The sequence below is a fragment of the Talpa occidentalis genome, unplaced genomic scaffold, assembly GCF_014898055.3.
Source record: "Talpa occidentalis isolate TD23 unplaced genomic scaffold, MPIMG_talOcc4v2.1 talOcc4.4, whole genome shotgun sequence".
Lineage (NCBI taxonomy): Eukaryota > Metazoa > Chordata > Mammalia > Eulipotyphla > Talpidae > Talpa > Talpa occidentalis.
In genome coordinates this window covers 28036847-28060196 of record NW_023604295.1, presented here as the reverse complement: position 1 = coordinate 28060196, position 23350 = coordinate 28036847, and the positions used below count along the sequence as shown (strand labels likewise).

At 34.7% G+C, this 23350-nt stretch overlaps 1 long non-coding RNA gene across 1 annotated transcript in view; it reads left to right on the top strand.

The window, feature by feature from the left end:
* Positions 1 to 22373, top strand: part of LOC119256767 (uncharacterized) — a 73711-nt gene extending 51338 nt beyond the window's left edge. The window contains exons 3-4 of the long non-coding RNA XR_008553815.1: positions 21928 to 22063; positions 22160 to 22373. This is a non-coding gene — a long non-coding RNA (uncharacterized LOC119256767). The remainder of the gene's footprint in view (positions 1 to 21927; positions 22064 to 22159) is intronic.
* Positions 22374 to 23350: the final 977 nt, after the last annotated feature.

Genomic DNA, 23350 nt, shown 5'->3' with positions numbered 1-23350 from the left:
TTGTTTTGACTGTCTTAGCTACTGTAGATAGCTAAGGCTTAAGTTTTTAACAATTTGGTGGGTGTTGTGTTAAGATGCTGGAATGGAGAAGGAATAGTACCCTGAAAAAGAGGACGGGCTTGGGAAGGTAGTGTTCTGGTTAGAAGAAGAGATAGGTATGGGATAGATTAAAAATAGGTATCTACTCAGAAGTCAAATTTTAAGCATTTGATCTAGTAAAGTCTATAATAAGGAAAAGGAATTTAATTTGAATTTTAATTGCATATTTTAATAGCTTTAATCACTTATCTCTTAGTAGGAATATATATTCTAGAAAGAACAGATGTTCATCCTCACTAGGTGTCCTTCTTGAGAAATGCTTTGATGGCCCCTACCTATGTTTACTTCTGCAACACTAATTTATTTATGCTCTAATTCTTGTTTAGATTTGTTAATACAGTTAGCAATCTGTTTCTTTAAGTTCTGCATATTTCTGGTGTGTTCACTATGCGTTGTTTTATTGTATAATTATCAATATACAGTTTACTTAGAAATTTTGTTTTCAAGTTCTGGGCAGGAAGCTAACTGTTGCTTTATTTATAACCTAATCCATTCAGAATTTTTGAATGTTATTTATACTTTTCTGAGGCTACAAAAATAATTTTAGCAAAGTAATTTCTCTTGCAAGTAAATTCTTAAGTACTGAAGGTACCCTGACATTTTAATTTTGTTATTATTTTGCTCTTGATATAGAAAGATGTAATAGTAGCTGCTGAAGAATTTCTTACTTTGTTTTCTCCTTTCACCTTATTCTACCTTTCTCTTCAACCAAAATACATGATATGGCACCATCATGATAATATTTATGTAATCCTCAAACCTGAAATTATCAATTATACTGCTATCTCCCTCATCCCATATTGGTCACTAAATCTTATTTATTGTATCTCCTAAAATCTTCTAATCTATTTGCTCCTTTTCACCCCACTGCTACAGGTCTTGACAATTTCTCAGCTGTTTTGCCCTTCTTTAGACTGTTAAGTCCTTCCCCAGTCCTGCTCTTCCAGTCTGGCTCCATCCCTATTTTAGTCCTGAAGTTAAGGTTATCTTTCTTGTATGCTGATTTGATAAGCTCGTTTTAGACCCTTTCTGAAAGCCTTCAGGATAGGGTTCAGATGCCATGGATAGACCCACAAAGCTTCTGACCATTTATCCAGCTCAGTTTTCTGCCTGGTGGCACATGCATCATTTGATTTAGACAAACCAAATGCATCTTTTTTTTTTTTTTTTCTTCCACACAGATCACTATTGCACATGAATTTATTTCTCCCTCTTTCTCCTACCTAGCTTATTAGAAAAAGGTAATTGTGGTCTAATGGCTTCCAAAATCACTTTGGCTGAATTTGTTGCCCTTAATCTAGCCTCGTTACCACCTTAGCATAGCACTTTTTACACTGTCATGTAATTGTTGGTTTGTTTGTCTTCCCTATGATAATGTGATTGTCTCTTGGAGAGGAGTATGTCTAGAAAGTACTGGGTCTTTAGAAGGTGCTCAATAAATTTCTACTGGGCCTTCTCGGTGGCGCAGCGGTTGAGCGCTGGGTTGCGAAGCTGCCCGCAGCCTCTGCAGCGCCGGTTCGATCCCCCGGCTGCTCCCCGGCCACCGGAGGAGGGTCCCGCATGGCGCGGACCTCTCCTGCCGCCCGCTGCTCCTCAGCAGTGTACTTCGGTCCTTCTGCCTGTTCTGCTCCCCCACTGGCTCTGGTGATTCTCTCACCCCTCCCGCGCTTCTGACTGTACCCAGTGCATGTGTAAACAAAGCAACCAAACAAACAAATAAATAAATAAAACATGCCTCTTAAAAAAAAAATAAATAAATTTCTACTGACTGAGTTTGAGATGGCTAATTTTATATCTTAGTTTAGCTAGGCTATGGTCTCCAGTGATTTGGTCAAATACTAGTCTAGGTATCACTGACTGTGAAGGTAGTTACTAATGTGACTTATTTATAATCAATTGCCTTTGAATAAAGGATCACTCTCTGTAATGTGGTAGGTCTCATCTCATCAGCTGGTTTAAGAGCAAAATCAGAGGTTTCTTGGAGAAGAAAGAATTCCTTTTAACAACTTACCATAGAAATCCTGCTTGAGTTTCCAGCCTGCTGGTTGTTTCTGTAAATTTCAGAATCAACATTACAGCTTTAACTCTTGTAAATCTGTAGCTGACCAGCCTGTCCTATAGATTGGTATTTGCCAGTTCCACATTCATGTAAGCTAATTTCTTAGAACAAATATCTCTCAGTCTCTGTATCTCTGTACGTGTAATTTTTGCTTTTGTTTCTCTAGAGAACCCTGACTGATACAGAATGTACTAATGAAATCATTTGGAGAAATACTATAAATACTGTAGTTTCTTATTTAAGGAAATGAAAAAAATGCAATTTAGTTACTTCTAGGCTAAATTAAGCTTATGGGAAACTTCTTATTAAAAATTTATTTAAACATGTATGTTCTTAAACCTCTAAATCACACAATATTGTAAACCAGTGTGGCCTCAAAAAAAACAAAACAAAAGTATATATGAAAAATTTTAGTGAACTAAGTCTGCACCATTTAAATATTGTATCTGGAGACTTAAGAAGGCAATTTTTAAAAGTTATGTTTTGGGATTTATTACTGGCATTTTTGGTTCTAATTTTGTTTATCAATGCTTTTGGTGATAGAGTTCTGATAAGTTTTGCAAAAATATCCTAAAGTTCAAAGTATGGACTTGCTTTCCTATTTACATGTTTTCATTAAATGCCAAAATTATGATAAAGTATTGGTGTCTTTTGGCCTAATTTCCATTTATTTCCCTAAAATGTTCAATGAAGAAGTGGAGTGCAGCAATGGAATTTTACAATCCAGCCATTTACTTGTCTTTTATCTAAGACATTAATCACCTCAGTAGACAGCTAATTTTCTTTCATCTAGATATTAGAAAAATAGATTTCCAATATGAAGCAAAGTTAACTAAAGAAAATAAGGTAAATATGCCTATGGCAACTAACAATATCTTTCTTAAAATTTAAACAATTTCCAAATACCTGTGTAATAATTAAGATTAAAATAAAAAAAATGTGGACAGATAAGAGTTACAAGGCTTCAAGGTAAATAGTCTTCTGGTAGGTCTTTGGCATTATTAGATAAATTTGATTTGATTTTATTCAACATTGTGTCATTCGAGTTAAAATTTAATTCGACATTTACCATACCTCTACTATGAATAAAGTACTATATTAGATGTTGTGGGAGACTCAAAAATGATTTTTTAAAGATGATAGTTAATTCTTTTAATTGTGGTAAGATTAGGATTCTCTCCATGAGGTATCAGTATAGTCTTTCATATTTACTTCCTTATTTCTCTCCCCATCACCAGACTCTCATCAGCTCTTCTCTGGATCACTGACATGACTTTAAAGCTGGTCTCCTGGGTGCCCAAATTTCCCTCTCCAAACCATTATCTGGTATTAGAATTCTGCTGCAAATGGCCTTGTACATTTTTGACTTCCAGGTCTCCTTTATGAAGCTCAAATTGTTTTGATGCTTGGAAAACTCTCCCAACTCCCATATCTATTACTCAAAGTACTGGTACACTTGTCACGATGCAGTACATGACTAGGGTGCCTTCCACCAAATCACCCATAATCTACCACTATAGTCCATTGTGCTTCCTTCCCTCTTGGTTGCTACCCCTCCTCCGCCCCCTTTGGATGCTTCAGTAGTATAGTCAGTTTCCAGGGATTAGCTTTTAAGGTTGTCTTTCTTTGGTTCTTAGCTGTTTTTTTTTTTTTTATAGCTCACTTATTAGTGACACAATATGGTGTTTATCTTTCTTCTTCTAACTTATTTCACTTAGCATTATCTTTTCGAACTCCATGTTGCTGCAGATGGCATGAATTTATCTTTTTTTGATTGCTGACTAGCTTTCCATTATATACCACATCTTCATAATCCATTAATTTGTTTTTGGGCATTTAGGTTCTTTCCATATTGTGTCTATTATAAACAGTGCTGCAGTGAACATGGGAATGCAGGATGATCTTTAACAGATTGAGGTAGGAACAATAGTGGTACAAAAATATTTAAGAGAGAAGATAGCTGAAGAGTTAGATTAATTCCATTATGATAAATGTTGGGCATGCTTCACTGAGTTGAAATTTGAACTGCATCATGTCAGGTGTACCAGTACTTTGAGTAACAGATAAAATAAAGGACATTGTCAGATATATGGAAGCTTAAAATGTATACTTCAATAACTGTTCATTTTCACATTTACTTTTGTGTTTATAAATAGTGAATTGTGGTTATTGTTTTTTTTAAGATTTATTTATTTATACATACAAGAGCTGGGGTATAGGCCAGAGATGTGGGGGGTGAGAGGATTCACCAGAAACAGAGTGGGGAACAGGACAGGCAGACTGACTGAAATACACTCTGAGGGGAACAAGTTATGCTGCACCCATATGCTGCACCATGTGGGTTGCTCCCTGGCCAGCCGGGGATCAAACTCATGCTGCAGAGGCTGCGCAATTCTTCATAGTGCGGTGCTTAACTCCTTGCGCCACCAGGGAGGCCCAGCAAATTGTGGTTGTTACTGTGATAACATGATTTTTGGTTTTGTTCTACTAACTTCCTGATACAGAACACGAGAATTGCTGTCCTGCTCTAGCACTGTCCCTCATCCTGTCACCCTACCCCCATTTACACAGATAGTCACACCCACTTTGTTTTTTCCTATATTTTGTATGTCACAGTTTTTGGTGTGCTGTGATCATATTTTCTGTCTTGTAAAGCTTTTGTTTTCAGTGGGCACCTGTTTTATTTGCTTAATTTTTAATGTGCCTGTTATTAGGTAAACTGCTTATCATTTCATTCAGACCAGTCCCTCTGGTTGGTTGTTTTATTAGTGACATATTTGGGTGACATGTCTTGGTGACGTATATGGAGCCATATGACCTCATGCTCCAATTTGGATGAATTACTCTCAGGGCCTGCTGCTTAACTGACTTCCTGGGGTTTTCCCTTTTTACAGTCATCCTAAGAATTACCTTTACCTGTTTCCCATTTGGAACTCATTTGTTCTGGATTTAATGTTTTCCTATTTATAGATACATTCCCTTCTTGTGGTGGAACACATCATTCCATGGGTTCCTGAAAAATAATTTATTGAAGTATACATTTTAAGCTTCCATATATCTGACAATGTCCTTATTTTATCTTTATTCTTAATTTAGTTTTCAGGCCAAGAAATCTTGGTAGGGAATATTTTTTTTTTTCAGAATTTTACTATCTCTCTACTTCTCTCTCTCTCTCTCTCTCTCTCTCTCTCTCTCTCTCTCTCTCTCTCCCCTTTTGGTTTACCCTTTACTCTTTTTATTTTATTTTATTTTTTTTCATAGAGGCATGTTTTATTTATTTATTTGTTTGTTTGTTTTTTGTTTATACATGCACTGGGTACAGTCAGAAGCGCGGGAGGGTGAGAGAATTCACCAGAGCCAGAGCTGGGAGCAGAGCAGGCAGAAGGACCAAAGCACACTGCTGAGGGGAGCAGCGGGCGGCAGGAGAGGTCTGCGCGCCATGTGGGACCCTCCTCTGGTGGCCGGGGATCGAACCGGTACCGCGGAAGCCGCGGGCAGCTTCAAACCCGCGCTCAACCACTGCGCCACCAGGGAGGCCCTTTACTCTTTTTAAATAAAAGAAAATAAAATTTAAGTTTGTGTATATGTGCATGATATATGTATAGAGTGTAACTAATTCCTCTGTTTTTAGTCCCACCTGTACTCTATACCTTTACCTCCAGTTTCTGAATCTTTCTGGGATTATTCAGTATAAAGCAGCAGATGTTTAGGCTCCTTCAACACTTTTTTGTCCTGCTAAATTAGATACTTTTCAAATTCAAAATTTTCATTTTACTGTCTCTTGTCTTCTGTCTTTTTCCTGCTCTGTCGTTTGGTATAATGACTCTAAAAATTACTTTACTGGCATTGCAATGGAATTTTCTAAGGTAACTGAGATTGCTCGTTTTCAACATATGACTATTCTCTGGAGTTTTTCTCCCACTTAATATTCGACTCTATGAAAGTCTCTATGTTGTTATATACTCTTGTGTAAACATTAGTTAAATAAGAATTTAATGTTTGCATAATATTGCATGAAATGAGCATATCCTCTTTTTTTAACTTTTCTTTTATTGTCATGTATTTCAGTATTTTTTTTAAACCACCACTGAACATGTTTCTGTAAAAAATATATTCACTATTTGGAGAATGATGTCAAGTAAGATGGAATTTACTAGTGATAGGCTACAGAATCCAAAATTTGTCCCTGTCCTATGTGTCAGGCGCTCTTTAAGGATTTTGCATATATTAAATATGCATATATATTCTTTTATTTCTTCACAACAAACTTACAAGTAGTTAGGTTATCCTTCTTTGACAAAGGGGAAATTGAGGCATGAAAATACAAGTCAGTTGTGCAAACTTACAGGGTCAGTGAATAGTAGAGATAGAATTTTAATCTAAGTTGTCTTATTTCAGAGAGCATGCTTAATAACATGTTCTGAACTACTGTGCTTTTCAGTATAGTCAGAAGTCTGAGCTACAAAAGAAGGTGAAACCATTTTAAAATTTTAAGTAAAGAGAAAAGTAGGTCAGCAAGTAAGAACAGCACTGCCTACCTGTACAACACTGTTGTTATCTACCCAAGGTAGGAACTCTTGTGAGTTATTTAATGCTTTGTTTCTTTATTTCAATTTTAATATATGAACCGTGCCTAGCCTAACTCTGACACGAGAAAGTTTTGAGAAAAGTGAATGTGAAATTGAAATATTTCAATGGTGTAGAGAAAATGCTCTTAGAAATTACAGTCATGTATGAGTGGTACAGATACTTTGAATCATCAGCTAATGGCCCAGTGGAACTGTAATGCTTCAATAACCCTGTGAGTTGAAAGATGGAAATTACAAGTAATTCAAGATTTGAAGGTCATTTATTATCCCTTGAGTGTTTCTTTGTGATGTAATAAACTCTGTATTAACATGTCTTTCGTGCACATTAAGTTCATCATGTTAATACAGCTTAGTCTTTGTTATTAATCCCCAGTTGGCTAAATGTGAGAGTCATAGATGAACTTGTAAGAAAATTAAAGGTCTTGGAAACGAAAGAGTGGCAGTCCATCTGGTACTATTCAGCAATTTCAATACAATTTTACTAGACTCAAGACACTAAATAGAAAGTGTAGCACAAAACACATTTAAAATAGGTGAAATGGAAGCCTACAGTACTTTGCTGGATCAACACAACAGGCACTGAAGAGAAGAGAGTCCCAGTATATATGCAATTCCTAAGAAATAACAATTTGTGTAGAAAGCTCCAAAATGTAATATAATAACATTTTTTCCATTTATAGATAAAAATATGATGACTGTTTCCCATGAGGACAGAAATCTTTGTAAAAGGGAAAAGTTATTATGATAAAAGCACAGAAAGATAAGCTAAGGAAGAAAATACACAATCATATGGAAAGAAAACTTCAATTTGTGAAAAAATTCTTGTACTATAATATTTTATTCAATATAAAGCTATATTTGGGCATAGTGGAGTGGAAAGTGAGGAGAAGATAAGGAGGAATACCATGAAAAAAACACAGTTCTAATCCTATTTGAGAAATGTTGATCTAACCTGAGATAGATCTGGTTGACTGATAATTTATACTGAGATCTCTAGAGATTCATCCAATTTTACACAACATGGTTGGTAAGTTATAAAGAACCTTTTGTCTAGTTTCTTCTTCTTTTTTTTTTTTTCCTGAATGCTCTTTGCGAAGTGGAGGCTTAGCTGTTTCTTTACCACCTCTGCTTGTGTGATTTCTATGGAAAGAGCCTGGGACTAGATATGACACTGTGAAAACAGGAATTTGTCTCTGTCCTGAGAGAACTTACAATTTTGCAGGGAAAATGACCTATTTAATGTTATTAAAATAAGTAATAACATATTATTAAATATATAGTAAGATTAAAAAATTCAGAAAATCGCAAACCTATAAATAAAGCTCAGAGTACCATGTGAACTTAGAGGTAGAAAGGATTGCTTGTATCCATGTGAGATTTATGGGGAATGTAGAGGGATGTCCCAAGAAGAGAGAATACTTATGTTTGGCTAGAACCTAGAGTATGATATAACATTATTTCTGGTGGTTAAAGTTTAAGCTTGCAAAAATGGTACCTTGTCTGTGGTGAACTGGAATTTTTGGAATGGACCAGAGCATGATTCAGTAGAATATGGAACTGATTTAACCCATTTTATAGGCTCAAGACCACCACTCCCCACAATTCTTTCTGGTCTCTGGAGAGCTTAATCTGGATCCATTCCATGGAATCATGTCAGAACTCAGAAGAAGGAATTCTTTACCATGTTGAAAACCATCCCATAAAATTCTACGCACAATTTTTATTTATGCATTTGCTTTTGCTCAGAAACTTAGTTCTAAAAGATAGAGATTTGCTTTTATTTTATATTTTGCAGCAGGAGTTATGTGATTTTATTTTATTTTTAAAATTATGATATTGAGGTAAAATTGGCTTATATCATTGCATCTTTGGGGGTTATAGGTTCAAACCTCCACAAATGCAGATCTCTACATCATGCCTACCATCCCTTGGATGGTATATACAATAAGAAGTTATTTATTTTTGAATTGAAAATTAGAGTAAAATCTATTGATATTTAATAATTCCAGTTTTCTTTATGCTACTACATGCTTACATAATCACAGAGGAGAATCAGAAGGTACTCTGTTATGTAAAATCTATTCAAGAACATTCTGTTTTTAGTTTTAATTTTATGTTTGGGGTTTATAATAATTCTATGTTTAAAAGACCTTCAAATTGGGCCTCCTTGGTGACTTAGGGGTTAAGTCTCAGTGCTATACCAAATGGCCTAAGTTTGATACCCAGCCAGAGAGCTAACTCACATGGCCAGCAGACCTCCCTTGTTTCTCCACTGCTTCCCCTCAGCAGTGTATTTCTGTAAATCTGCCTATTCTGCTTCCCACTTTGTCACTGGTGAATCCTCTCACTACCCGCCTCCCCATACCTCTGGCCTGTACCTCAGTTCTATGCAAAAATAAATAAGATCTTTTTAAAAAGATTTTATATATATACAGTATGCCAAATATAAAAATTCTGTAATGATTCGTGAAGTTAGGGGAAAGAAAATTAAGAAGTTAGTGATTTAGTTAATTAGTGTCCCTAGCAATCTTAATCAAGTGTTAGTTTGCAGTTATTACAAAAAGTACAGACTTTTTTCCTATTGGTGGGGAAACAATAGAGAATCCCTCCTCAACATCTCTCCCATTACTGCCTTCTTCAAAAAAGTGCCTAATCTACTTCAGATTCCCATTCACACTTCTTTGGGCTATGACAGGGCCCTCTTCCTGTGGCGCACTGCCCTTATGTTTCTCTTTTCTGTAATCTTATTCAACTCCTGAGAAACTAATCTTGCTAAAACAGAGTGTGGATCACGTTCTCTCCTTGTGCCAGAATTCTTCAATAGTTCACATTACAACCTGGTCTAAACTCAGATAGTGGCTTTGATTTGAGGACCATTATAATTCAGTTCCTTCATTATTTTATATGCTCTAGTCAAATTTGGTAACTTTCCTATATACACTTGCACTCCCACATTTATGCACATACTATCTGGAAAGTTCTCATTATTTATAGCTATAAAAACCCTCTCATTCTGCAGATTCTGACCTTAGCTAGTTCTCCTACCCTAACTCTACCATACCTTAGCCCAGCTCAATAGAGCCACTTTTTCTTTCTTCTGAATTTCCAAACCCATTTTTAAAACCCTTTTTATGCTGTAAAATCATTGAAGACCAAGACCACATCTTATCATCCTCATAATTCCAGTAGCACTGACCCAGTAGCCTGAACATTATTTTCTAATAAATTCTGTTTCTTTGAAAATATATTTAATGTAATATTGGCTTGCCCAAAGGTTATAGTTACCTTACATTTTATTGGAAACAATTGGGAGCTTTCAGCAACTTCTTTGGGTTGCTTGTCATAAAACTTATTACTCATATTAGTCACTATTTCATTATAAAGTGTTTTATAATTAAACTCAATAAAGCTGGGCACAATATGAGTGGTGGAAAAGGAAATGCTGCAGATTGTACTTGTGAGTTTGTTGATCTCAGGATAAGGAAGCAGCATCTGTTCCAGAAATATCCACTAGTTAAGACCCAAAAAGTCAAGCATACCTAACCATCCTGCATATCACATTCTTTCAGAAGGAGGTGCCAAGAAGAAAAGGAGCAATCTACCATCTGCTAAGCCATCTGTTTTAAATGACCTATTCCTTATTTAGTGCCATCAGGGTTTCAGTTCTAAAAAAAAAATGATTAGCTTCATCAAAGACCCCAAATAAGAGCATATGAGAACATTATCTAATAGCCATTTCAGTTAGCAGCAGCTTCTATTTTTTTGAAGTTGTTTCCCTGTTGAATTATGTTGTTTAGAGTGTTTGCAGTGTGCAAAGAGCACAATCTGCGAACCATAAGTCCTGAGTCTGAATCCTAACTCTGATTTCTCTAACTTGTCTAAGACAGATATTGAGCTCTTGGGGTGTGAGCTAAAATATAACCTCCATGAAGGCAAGAATCTTCATTTGTTTTGTTCATTGATGAATCACAAACACGCAGATCAGTGTTTGACACACAGACCATGTTCATTAAATACTTGAATGTGGTGATACTGAAAGTTGATGCCTATAAAAATGCTTTGAAAGAGTAGTTTTGCAAATGCCAAAATTTTAGGATTAGAAGCTTAAGGACACCTAATTCAGTCTCTTCGGTTCATGCGGACTGAAGACTGAGCTGTGTGATTTGTCAGAACCTCAGAGTTGCAAAGCTGGCACAACAATCCAGGCTTCCTAAAATTTAGTTCAGTGTTATTTCATTGAACCATGACTACTTCTTTTTAAAAGTTAATAATCAGTCCATACCTAGTACATTGTTTTACAGATGTCAGTTTTCTATATGTCACATATTTTATATGGCTATATTTTTGAAATATTTATATATGTTATTATTTACCATTTTTCTCACATTTGAATTCAATCATTAAACAGAAATATGTTATCTGTGTCTTAAGCAATGATGACTATGAAATTACAAGTAATATTTTTCAACATATATTATTAAAATAAATAAGGTACACTTAAGTACCAACTAAAACTGTTTTGCCTATCTCCACTAGTACATTTTTCATATTATTAGGGAAATAAAACCTAGACATACCTATGATGTATTATGATTCTATATAAACATATTTATGGAATAAAGTAGCTAGGAAATTTCCAATCCAGTCAACTCACAAGTGTTTATACTAGAGCACAAGAAGGAGGTCAGCCCCTGTCCTTACTCTCCTGCCATTTTGCTGGATCCTTGGCATTATTCTTATTGTCACTGTCCATGGTTCCTGGAAGTTTATATTATCACCTGAGGTTTAGTCTTTTAGCCCCTTACTCAGTTCTTTAGAAATCTTTTCATGTTTTGTATTGTTCATCATTTGATTGATTTCAACTTATATTTTTATACTCTAATTAAAGTTTGTGTTATTTTCAACCCAAGTTCTTTGAGTTTCACTTTCATGATAATAGTTTTAATTAATTTGGATTATCCCTCAGATATAATTCTATACTCATTTTAATGACAGTTAATTTTAATATTCATTTACTACTTTTTAAAATGCTTTATTAGGTCCAACCCCTATGGAAAACAGTATGGAGATTTCTTAAAAGATTAAAAATGAATCTGTCATGTGGCCCAGCAATTCTACTAGACATGAATATAAAACAATAATTCAAAGGAAAATGTAGACTCCCATGTTAACTGTGGTACTATTTGCAATAGCCAAGCTATGGTAACAGCCTACATGGCCAAAGGCAGACGATGGATCAGGAAGATGTATATATATATATATATATATATATATTATGCAATGGAATATTACAAAGCTACCACAAATGATAAACTCTTGCTATTTGCAATACAATGGAAAGAGTTGGAGGCAATTATGCCAAGTGAAATAAGTCAAAAGGAGAAAGACAAATATATAAGTATCATTTATATATGGAATATCAAGATACTAAACAAAGGTAAACTAAGAACTAACCTTAGAAAGCTGACTATAGAACTTAGGCTTCCAGAGAGGCAGGTGAGACATCAAAGTGAGGCGGAAACACAATGGACTCTGGTGGTTGACTTTGGGTGTCTTGGTGGTGGGTGTGGTGTGGTATTGATACCTGATGTGAAAGTTCTATATTTTTAAAATATAGATGGAAACCAATGTTGTCTCACAAAAAGAGTGAAATGATCTTTATCAGATCTTTCAAATATATTAAGATTTTTCAAATGTTTAAATAAAATTCCAAATGCTCTGTCATTTACTTTTTCTTGTTAGGTTTATCAAACTTTTCCTAAAGTTCTTCTCCCCAAATTGCAATAGCTGAGTAGAATTCCATGGTGTATATATCTTCTTAATCCACGCACCTGTTCATGGGCACTGAGGTTGTATCAGTAACTTGGCTACTCTTGTCAAGGATAGATAATGGGGGATAAAGGATTAACTAGTGGGGATTATGCTCTGTGAAATATACCAGATAGGAATCTACTAGAAGGATAAAGACAAATACTGGAAAGTGTTATATGTTTAATACAGAGAAATAAAGGGTTGGTCAAAACCAAACCAATAACAAACCACAGAAATCGGGGTAGAATTGTGAGTAGCAAAAGAAGAGAGGAGCATAGGGGAAAATTTGGAGAGTGCCCAGTGGATTTGGTAGAGAACTATGGGTGCCTTGGTGGCGAGTATGGTGTGGTAACATACTCTAAAGGAATATGATCCTATATACTTAGTGTTGCAAATCAATGTTACCTCAACAAATAAAAAAATATTCAAGAGAAAAATGAAGTTTATGCTAAAATCCAAAAAAAGAAAAATAAAGTTTTCTGTCCGCTGTAGCAATCTGCAAGACTGTTTTTTTGGCCCAATACAAACTGTCATCCAGAGATTTTCATTTGTTGCTTTACTGTTTGAGGTCCCATGGTTTCTGGGTTCCCACTTCTTATTCCTTCTTTTTGTGAATTCTCATTTTACTGAATCATTTTACTGCCTCCATACCTGGATTTTATGGGGGAAATTATCTTGTTTTTTGTTATCTAACTCTATAAGTACTGAGATGTCAACTTCTTGTCATTTTGTCAGTTACTATTTCTCTGAAATACTTACCCTCTTTCAAAAGTTTGTTGACATCTCTTGTCTACATTAGTTTACTCTGACATCATTTTAATGGAATTTATATTGCATTTAACTGAAAGTTTTTATGTTTCTTCATTTTAAAATTTATTTATTTTTTTCACATCATTGTTCAGTTTTGTACAATATTTGATTTTCCCCCTCAGGAATATTTCCTGTAGCTCTCCCACCACCATAGTTTTTATATATTGTTAAAATTTTTTCCTACTTAGCACACCCTCATCACTACCAACATACAAAAAAGTGCCCAGCAGAGTACTTGCCACATACAAAATATCAATATTTGTTAACAGAAAGCACAGGTTGTTGATATTCCTACCCGTGTGTGCACACATAGACACACACAGACACACATATATACACTAGAGGAAATATGAGCACTTTATAAAGAAAACATTTCAGAAAACCTAGCATTAATTTCTTAATACTTTAAACATAATTGACCTAAATTCGCAGATAATTTTTAAAAAGATTTATTTATTTATACAAGAACGGGCATACAGGTCAGATGGGTGGGAGGGTGAGAGAATTCACCAGAGAGAGCAGGAAGTAGAACAGGCAGATGGTCCGAAGACACTGAGGGGAACAGCTGAGGGGAGCAGCAGGTGAGGCAGGAGAGGTCTGCCACACCATGTGGGTTTCTCACTGGCGGGCCGGGAATCAAACCGTTGCTGCAGAGCCTGCAGACAGCTTCACAGTGCAGCGCTCAACCTGCTGCGCCCCAGGGGAGGCCCAGCAGATAATTTTTTTTCAATTTTGCTCTCTGTTGACTCTATTCAAAGTAGTGATTATATTAATAACGGTCCTAATAGGTCTCTTGAAAGTTTCCTTTGTGATTCTGTAAATTTTTCACAATTGTATTTTCCCTTAAAATGATTGGGTTTGATTAAGACATGCCAATAAATTCTTTTTTAGTCCATGAAGTCTCATGTTTAACTGGATAGTTATATAAAATTAATTACATGATGAAATTATTGAATTATAATTTATTCACAATAAAAACTGCTGAAAGGTGAGAACTATTAGATTAATGCTTAGAATATTGACAGACCTAAATAGACAAAGAAAAATATTTGAAATATTTTGTCAGTGGTGTTTTTGATGTAAAATATATTTTTGAAAAATCAATTATCATTTAACTGAAATAAAGTCACTCATTATATAAAAAATTATAATTCTAATAAAGATCTGTCTTTTTAAAAATGCTACTGAATGTCAAATAACTTTTAATTTGTGGAGCAATTGTTTTTGTTCCTATTAACAATGGACTTGGAATAATTTAGTTTAAAAAAATAGCTACAAATTTTCATGGGGATTTGAGTTTGTCTATCATACTGGTAAAATCTATATATTCCTTTCTTTGCACCTTAAAATAATTAAGACATGTTAAACCCTATTCTAGTGATGTGTGGTAAACAATCACAATGTAAATTTAACAAGTGCACTAATAATATACTGTGATTTTTTTTCATGGTAATGTTTATATTTTCTTCATTACAATAAAACTTGGCTGCACTTACCATGTTACCAATATAACATAACTTAAAATAATTTGGTAATACACAGGTAATAGAACAAATATAAATTTAACATGTGTAAAATTTCAACTGCTTTACTTTATTTGTAAGCAGAAATTTTAAAACTATTCATTTTATTGATTTGATAATTTATTTGGTCTATTGTACTTTGGTCTATGACTTCCTCTCAAGTTCTTGCTCTCATTTAAAGAGCTAATTATAAATGTGCTGAATCTTGTTTTCTTACTTGCATCATCATTGTGTGACTTCTGTTCATTAATTTTATTTCTGTACTTATTCATTAGTTTTTCTGAATTTTGTTTTATCTCTGATTAGCTTTTCTGAGATCTGTTGTATCAGTTTGACTTGCTTTATAGAATTTTCTCTCATCTTTTTGATTTTCTTTATTAAAGCAATTTTGAATTTTCAGTCTGTCAGGGAGATATAATCTTCCATGTTTTTGTGACTGGATTTTGGACAGGTTTTCTGCTTCTTGATGCCTCACCTGGAGATCTTGAATTGCCAAGTGTTATTTTCTTTTGTCTACCATTTGTGACCTTAAATTTCCTTATTAAAAATATATTTGTTCCAGTAATTTAGAAAGTTGAATTTCCTTTACTCTTTTTCTGGGTGGTGTTATGGTTTTACTTTATTTTAGTTCTTTGTGTGCCTCGTACCATTTTTGCCGTCCCCTCCATAGGACTCCTGACTGAGCCAAGAGCTCTGATACCTCTGTCCTCTGTATTAGGACATAGGCAGGTGTTTCTCTCCTTCTACCTCCCATTCAATACAGTATAAATCCACTCTGTCTCTCTTATGTTAGACTGTATTGATCTTCAATGTCCAACTGGTACTTTAGTTTCAGGTAGAGTGGGATTCTCTTGGTGTAGTGTCCCTCTGGTTAATTGTTATATGTTCTACTTTAAATCCCCATGATTGGCATTTCTTGTTTATGTTTTGCATTTCAAACATGACAACTCTTTTTGTCTATTCCTTCAAACTACATTTTTTGATCCATTAAACATTTTTGCTTTATGGAAATTCCTGAAAGTAATTGCTTTACTCTCTTTTATTTTAGGCAGAACAATATTCATTACATATTTCATTAATAAACATGATCCAAAGTTGCACCACAACTTAATTCCTTATAGTTTTTCTAATATATACTTTATCATTAAAGTTTTAGCCTTTTTTTTTAAACTTTGTAACTATATAACTACCCCTTGTCTTACACTATCTAATATCTGTCCATTCCTGGAACAATGTGTCAATACCAAGATATTGCACCCTTTGGAAAAGTCATTGATTCCTGTGTAAGTTGGCAACACAGAAGAGAAAGGAGTAATTTTATATTTGAGCTCCAGGGAATATTGCCACCTCATATCCAGTATACACTATCAGATATTAGAACATCCTTATTTACAATCATTTTCTCATCTAATTCTATCAATAGTTTGAGGAAATGAGTATTTTCTCACTCTATAAATGAAGCATTGAAAACTTCAAAGGTGAGTTGCTGAAGGATACACATAACAATTGAAGAAACCATAATTTAAATCCACTCTGCATATCTCTAAATAATGTCTATTCACTGCATTGTATTGCCTATCACCAAGGACACTAAATCTCCATGATTTCACTCAAAGTGTTGTGCACACCAGCAATACTGACACGATCTATGAGTTGTTAGAAACGCAGAATGTCAGACTTTACTTTCAGAATGTCACTGAATTAGAATACTCTATTTTAATAAGATGTCCATAAACTTTACATATAAATCATCTAAGACCATCTCACCTTATTATAACCTTTAATCTTGCCAATAGATGCTCAGATTCTAAAAGGGTTAGTTGCTTTTCTATGTTTCAACCATTTCATAGTCATATCTTTGTGTCTCTATGCCTTCCTGCAACATGGAGTAGCCTCTTCTCTTCATCTTCTTTAAGTCAAAGCCAGCGCATTCCTCTAGAATTGGATATATTCAAATAAAACTGTTTTCTTTTGTAGTTGAATGATTGGAGTTAATAATTGTTTCTTCTGCATTCTGACTGTCTTTAGCATATTATTTCCACTACAGCCTGTGATTGCCACACCTTGGAGAAGGACTGCCACATTTGTCATCATGTCTCTATGTTCTTGGCAAAGTGTTTTCTTTGCCATGATAAGTACTCAGTAAGTGTTCATTTTCTAAACGAATGGCATGTAAGGTTCAACTTTCCATGCTTTTTAGAAACTTTTGGTTTGAGTTTCTTCTTTGAAATAAAAAAGCATGAATGATCTTTTCTTTGATCTAGAAACATAAGTTCAAAATTCCCAGTAAACTTTTTTCTGATCATCTTGTAATTAATTCCATTTTTCTTGAGTGATAAATATATAGCCTACTCTTAGAAATTTGTACATGATAGGTTTTTTTATGAATGGAAATAAGAAGAAGAAAAATTTTTGAATATGAAGTTTTACATTTGTTAATAAATTTAGTTTATTTTTATATTACATTTTAAAATATAATTTTATTTGTTACATACTTATACAAAATTTATCCAATTTGACAGAGGTGTGTTAATATTATTGTAAATGTACTATAATTGTATATGAATTATCTAACAAATAATATATAGATTGCCAAGCCTTCAAATGCATACCTTGAATACAGCATGAGTTGCATTAAAAAATCTTTACATTAAAACATTTTACTGATGTTTAGACTGACATGCATTATGAAATCAGTGTTGTTGTACTATATTCTTTCCTGACATTTTCTTAGCAGAATTTATGCAATAATTATATGATATTTCATTTGCATGGATGAATGGGTGACACAATCTGATCTCTACCTCCCCATGCTTCCAAACCTTCAACTTTGCCTACCCTAGATATGATGTTATTGGTAGAGACTGTTGCTTTTGATATGAAAATATTAACAATTTACCATTTTCAAATGCAACATATCATAAACAGCCATATCATAAATTTATAAGCTGCAAAGGAATATCATTTCAGGCTACAGAAATAGCATCATAAAATTCTTGACTTTCTCCCTGTGCATCTCTATCTTTAGTTGCCACCTTTGCCATCCCTCAGGTCCCCATTGTGAGTTATTCCTGTGGTACTGCATCTATGTGTGCACAGGATAAGAGGGATGGAGTAAGTAGGTGTGAGCTGGCCCAGGGGTTTTTGGGCTGGGCCAGACCATCTGATAGTTTGGGGTCTCTGTTTTTGGGTACTTTGGGAAGGGCAATGGATAGGAAGATTAATTAAATAAAGTGGAAGGTGTCTAGCATACACCAATGAGATATGAACTCACATCATTATGGAAGAGAAATGTTAACTCCTGCTGCCTAATTGGGTTTGTTCTTTTTAAAATTCTGTTTACTTTAATTAGGTTTACTGCAGAATGGGAATCATGCTGAGCTTGAAAAAATCTCCTATTTCTCAAAACAATAAAATAAGACTGGCTCCCTTGGTGGTTCTCTGGTATTCTTTCACTCTACTCCTTATCCCCAATTATTTTCGACATTATTAGGAGACTTTTCTAGATGATCTAGGTTAAATGAAATTTGTGGTCAGATACTTGTTTGTTTCTTTGGAGTTGGGTCAACTAGGTGTAAACACTGTTTAACCAACCCCTGAAAAGAAACAGTATGGGGGTAAGTTTGTCCATTGAAGACCTCTTTATTCCACACCCAACAAAGGAATACCTGGCTTCTAGAAATTGTAGGTCAGTAATCTTGTTTTTCCCCTCATAATTATGCTCATGATTTCTAATTCTTTCTTTCTTTTTTTTAATGCCTTTATTTTTTCACAATATAGGATTTCTCCCCTGAGGTGTCATCACCACCAAAGTGCCACAGTCCTTCACCACACTCCTCTGTGCTCTCCTCCAGTCCTGTTGTCTGCACTCTCCCTCTCTCTTCCCTTTCTGCTCTCCTCTTGAGTGCATCAGATCTATGGTCTGCTTTCAAGGGTTGGTCTTACAGGTTTTCTTTGTCTGATCCTTTGGTTATTTTTTATGTATGGTGTAAGATAATGGCCTCATGTCTTTCTTTCATATGTGGTGTCCTGCTATTACATCACAATTTGTACCTCTGGGGTACAGGCCAGAGGTGCTGGGGTGCTGAGGATTCACCAGAGACAGAGCAGGGAACAGAAGAGGCAGACTGACTGAAATACACTGCTGAGGGGAGCAGTGGGTATGGCAGGAGAGGTCTGCTGTGCCATGTGGGTAGCTCCCTGGCCAGGGAGCCGGGGATTGAACTTGTGCTGCAGAGGCTGCAGATAGCTTCACAGTGCTGTGCTTAACCCCTTGCACCATCAGGGAAGTCCTATTGCAACACAATTTGTTTAAGAGAATTTCCTTTCTTCATTGTATATATTCTTGACTTATATGTCATGGACTAACCATCTGTATGTTTGTGGTTTTATATCTGAACTCTCAATTTGGTTTCATTGATCTGTGTGTCTATTTTTGTTTCAATACTGTAATATTTTTGAATATTTGCTCTATTTCTTTGAAGAATGTTACTGAAACTTTGATAGAGATTGCAATTGAATTTATATATTGCTCTGGGTAAAATGGCATTTGAACAATATTAATTGTTCCAGTCTTTTTCTTTGTCTTCTATTTATTTTAAGAATGTCTTATGATTTTCATTGTACAGGTCCTTCACCTCCTTTGTTTGGCTTATTCCTAAGTATTTGATTCATTTTGAGCTAAGTGTAAATGATATTGTTTTCTTAATTTCTTTCCTTTAGGTCCCATTGTTTGTTAATAGGAACACAACTGATTTTTGTATATTACTTTTGTAACTTGTCACTTCACTGCACTAATTTACTATTTTAATTGTCAGTGGAGTCTTTAGGATTTTCAATGTAAATTATCATGCCATCTGCATAGTGATAGTTTTACTTTTTTCCAATTTGGATTCCTTTTATATCTTTCTTTTGCCAAATTGTTCTAGCTAGACTTCCAATTCTGTGCTTAATAGTACTGGTAAAAGTGGATATCCTTGTATTATTCCTGATCTTAAAGGAAAAGCTTTCACCTTTTCACCTTTAAGTATGATTTTAATTGTGGGTTTTGATATATATGATCTTTATTATGTTGACGTATGTCACTTCTATCCCCATTTTATAATCATAAATTGGTCTTGAACTTTATAAAATGCCTTTTTATTGTCTATTCATATGACCATGTGATTTTTACACTTTCTCTTGTTGAGCAAGTTATTATACATTAATCAATTTGCAAATTTTTAACCATCCTTATATTGTTGGAATAACTCTTACTTGGTTATGATACTTGATTTCTTCAGTGTATGGTTGAATTTGGTTTGCTTTGATTTTGTGGGCACAAAGAGTCATGGTTGTGGACTATGTATGTTTTGGCTCTAGGAACATTATAGTAATAGCACCAGAGGGAGAGTCCAATACTTTCAAAATATAGATAACAATGGAAACCAGTGTTGCCACAATATATTTAAAAAAAATATTTATGCATACAGGATTGGGGTGTAGGCCAGAGGTGGTGGGGGAAGGGGATTCACCAAGGACAGAGTGGGGAGCAGAACAGGTGGATCTACTGAAATACACTGCTGAGGAGAACAGTAGGGGAGACATGACAGGCCTGCTGCACCATGTGAGTTAGTTCCCTGGTTGGGGAACAAAAGCACAGGGCAGGGCTGGGAGAGGGAAGATTAGGGTCAAAATAAGGGGAGGTGCAATTGTATGGGGAATATAACCACAATGAAAATGCATACAGTGTGCAAAAATGAAAAATGATGTAAGAATTATATAAAATAAAATATTAAAAAAAAGAAATGTAAAAAAAAACTTTTAAGCAATAAAACTTAATTTAGTTTAAAAAATTAAGTTTAAACTTAATTGAGCAATAGCTTAATAGTGCTGAGACAACCTGCTCAGTGGCCCATCCTGCCACTATAGTTAGATTTATTTGAGCTCCTTCTTGTTTCTAGATGTAAGTCTATGTTGCTATATGCATCTCTCTTAGAACTATGCTTCTTGCATCCTATAGATGATAGCTGCTAATCTCTTCATTTTCACTTGTATTCAGGTGTTTTTTTTTTTTCAGTTTTCCTTTGACTTCCTCTTTAACCTAATAATCTTTCAGTAGTTATTCAATTTCCACATGTTAGAGTTTTTTCCACCTTTCTTTTTGTTTTTGATTTCTAGCTTGATACCATTATGGTCAGAGAAATACTTGATATGATTTCAGTGTTCATGAATTTATTGACATTTGTTTTGTGCCCCAAGATGTGATCTGTCCTCTAGAATGTTTCTTGTATATTTTAATAGAATGTGTATTCATGTATTCAATTTTTTTTGATTTAGTGGCCTATAATGTCTATTAATCCCTTGGTGTGTAATATATATTTTAAGGCTGTTATTTGCTTATTGATTTTCTGTCTGGTTGATCTGTCCATTGATAAAAGTGGGGTTTTGAATACTCCTACTGTTATTGTTCATCAGCCACTCATTGAATATTCAATCCATATTATTTCATATCAACCATATTAATATACTGTTAATATTCTCTATTGTCTATTTTTACTTTCATATCATTTATTTGTTTATCATTTATTATCATATCAATTATTTATGTAATTCTCTATTAATGGGTAATGACTAGCTGAGACTCTAAAGCCTCATTTTTTTCTCCTCACAGGTATAAAAAGATCATTGCTATACCTTATGCAAGCAGCTGCTGATGAATTTCTGTCAAAATCCAATAAAGATAGCATCATTTGGATGCAGGACAGGAATGACCTTCTTTCTCTATGTTCTGTTTTGAAAAAACTCATTTCCATAATTGGCTACAGTGTTGTCTATAAATATTATGCAAACTACCCTGAGTCTTTATAATACAAGTTAGGTTAGAATGAGAAATGAATAGCAGTGGCTCTAAAGACAAGCAATCCTTTGGGTAGGAATTTCTCCAACATGCTCCTGGAGCATTATAGCATGTGTTAGGGTTTATGAATTAAGGAAAGGTAGGGCAGAACCTCTTCTTTAACCAGATCTCTTTATTTTTATTCCTTTCTAACTCTAGGGTGGATGGCAAGAGAAGGGAAAGTATAGGAAAATGTGAAATATATTATGCATGATTAGCTGTATGAGACCCCTAATAAAGAAGAGGCTGTAAATGCCTCCTAATAAAGAAGGCATCCTGAAACTAGTATATCCAGGTGAGGCTCTTAATACTCACTCTCAACATTTGCCCCTATACAATCTCTGTCTCCTTCTCCTGTGGTTATTAGAATAATTTTTTTTTTTTTTACCAGGGATAACTATATGAGCTAACTTAAGCATGTCTGCCTTCTGTGGCTTCCCATTGGGACACTGGAACTCGCATCTTCACCTCAATAATGGGCAACAGCTAGGCGGTTTGCCCTTTTCTTTCTTTCTCTGTTGTTACCATGGGAAGCTCTAGCTGCCTTAGTATCTTCGGGTAAGAGACAAGCATCCATTTTCCTGTTCTCAAATCAACGCACATGTCAGGAGTCACATATCACATTTTTTTCAAGAATACATTCTCTAGATTCTAATCTTGGTGGTCACACAGATAGTGCTCTGGGTTTGTGGGAAAAAGGGAGGTGGGAACAAAGGTAGAAGGGCGCACAGTGATCTATGGTAAAAGACTATGTGTTTTCTTGTGGTGGGATTGGTGTGGTGACATACATCTGAGAAGGTGTGAATCCATTCCCCTGTATCATATAAAGGGTTGTAAACCAATGTTACCTCAATAAAGGGGGAAAAAAGGAATGATAGTTCTTATTAATATACAAGAAACTGTGATAAGTGCTTTATATTTATTTCCTCTTTTAATCCTCACAACAATTACCCAGTTTTATAGGTGAAGAAACTGGTTAAATATTAGTGATAGAGGCAGATTTGAAACCAGACAGTCTGAATTTCGAACTCTGTCTCCAAGAGTATAGATTTCTAGGAGTTTTTAGTAAAGACAGGTGAACTCCCTTACCCAGTAAATTTAAGCAAGACAATGGCTCACTAATTACAACTGACTTTCAAATAACATGCTGGCTTTATAATTTGAGATTATTCCATTGAGGGAGGGAAGAAGAGACACCAATAAACTTGTGTTAAAATAAGAATTGGGTGATGTGGAAGAAAAGTGCCAGTGATATTTTTACTTATTTTTCTACTTGAACTTTAGGATCTTAAAGAGGAGGGACAGATTAAAATTCAATATAGGGGAAGCAAATAAGGGATCAGGAAAAAATAATAACAAATTAAAAAAACCTGAATTTTCAGGCAACTATAAACCAGAGATATTCTGCAGGGGAGAGGAGGAAGAGGGATCAAAACAGGGAGGGAAGAGCACATGAGACTATGGTGATGGTTCATGGGTGAGTTGGTGGTGGGAATTTTATGATACACCTGAGAGGATAAAGCAAACATTGTAAAAAAAAATGAACAATGATGTTATATATATATATAGATATGTAAATATT